The following is a 1,986-nucleotide window of genomic DNA, read 5'->3' as shown; positions in this document are numbered from 1 at the left end:
GGGAAAGAGAAAGAAAGAAGGAAAGTGGGAAGGGGGGGAGAGAGGGAGGAAGGAAGACGTCTAGTGCAACAGGGAAAGTAAAAGCCATCCTTTGGAGTTTTTTCATCCAAAGATCTCAACATTCTGCATAAAGGCCATCATTTTCATTATCCCCTGCCTTACAACAGGTAAATGGAAGTACAGAGAGGTAAAAATAAGTTGCCAAAGCCAAACTATCAGCAGAGATGAAAACAGAAGCCAGGAGTCTTGAGGCACAGTTCTTTCTCCATTAAGTGTCATTAGTCTGGGACTTACTAAAGAAATAGCGTATTTTATCATCAGAGGTAATGGGCACATTATTGCTGCCCAGTTAGGGAGGGTCTTGTTCTTCTAGCTCTGCAGATGACAAGGCGGCGTTGCTCCACACAAGTGTGAGCATGCACAGCCTCTTAGGTTTTTTGAGTCCCATGGAAGCTTCAGTGTCAGCGGGAATGGGGACTGCGATTGCTCCTGGGAGCTACTGCTATGGCTCCCAAATGAGGCTCAAGAGAATCAGGTGTTGTACTTGGCTTTGGGTCTTACCACCTCTCTGTTCCGCTGCTTTCCATCCCATCCTGTCCTTGAGATTGCAGCTGAGTTGGACATGGGGAAGCTGTGTTATTTCAATAGACAAAGGAATTCATGTTGGTCTAAAAGTGAAAATGAACAATAGCAAAACTAATTTAAATTCTTAGTGTTTCCAAGCTCATTGGGTTTGGTGGGGTTTTGTTTTCTACATTTTGTTTCCAAAAACAGTTAACATCAGAACTTCTTTTGTGGTTGTGATGAGAACTGAGCATCTGGCTGACAGCAAGCCTTGAACGAGGCACTCATTATTTCCATTATGTCCATATTTCATATTTAGGATCAGATGCCACATCCGTGGTAAATAACATCAAACTTGATTGATTTCAACATCTTCGGGTTCTTCTTATTCTTTCAAAGGGAGTTTTGCATGTGCCCAAGTGTTGACAGCTGGCCCTAGCTTCTAGGAAACAACTGTTTAAGACTGTAGGGTTTGACTGTTACAGGTGCTAAACAACTGCCATAGGTCAACACCTTTTGGTACCTGATAGGTTGGCCATCTTGGAGCTTAGGTGCAAGCAACCACATCTAAGACACGAGTGAAGTTGATATTCAGCTTCCCACGGTAATAGTACCTGATATTGGCTCTACCTGACCCCGCTTTATCCATCCAAGAGATAGTCAGACCTATTCTAAAAACTGCTTTTTCTTCTGGAAGAGCCTTAGTTTCAGACCTTGGTAGCTGACCGAAGGTTTCTGTTAACTTTGCAGCAAATGTACAATTGCTAAGTTGAGGCCTTTACTCTATGGTTTATTTATTTATGTTCTTTCCAGAGAATGTTAATTAATAGACAACAAGAAATTATATATTGTGGTGTATGTTTAGTCCAAATGTGTCTTTGTCTAGAGTAATGTAGTCATTTTTTAATCTTTGAACTGATCTTAACACATAACTCGGTTGTAAATCTACCCAATAATTTTCCTTTAGAAGCACTACTTTACATTACAGAGAGAACTAATTACTAAACAGCAAAAATCCCTTTTCAGTTCAATTCTCAATTCCAGATTTCCAACTATAATTCTTCTTCATTCTTATTAGAAGGAGTCTGAGTGTGTCAACATTCTTATTGATGTTTTCTGCCGAATGCTTTGTTATAAACTGAACATAATTAAATGTAAGTAGACTGGTGTTTCATCAGAGCTCAAGGGTATAAGGCTAACACATTCTTTCTCCTGTTATCTCTCCAATCCTCTTTCTTCTTACATGAAAAGAATGCAAAGTATCAGCCTTCTTTGGGGTTGGGAAGTCTTATGACCTTTCTCCTTAGAAAACGGCAGCATTTGAACACTGGTGGAAGGGTTGTTTTGCTTTTCAGCTGTGTTCCAGAATTATGTCAGTTTTAAAGAGTATATTTTCAAAATACTTGCTGGCTGACAGCTAAG

Source organism: Charadrius vociferus, unplaced genomic scaffold (genome assembly GCF_000708025.1).
Source record: "Charadrius vociferus isolate BGI_N301 unplaced genomic scaffold, ASM70802v2 scaffold103, whole genome shotgun sequence".
NCBI classification, from domain to species: domain Eukaryota; kingdom Metazoa; phylum Chordata; class Aves; order Charadriiformes; family Charadriidae; genus Charadrius; species Charadrius vociferus.
The sequence above is the reverse complement of the archived record's forward strand: the minus strand, read 5'-3'. Positions refer to the sequence as shown.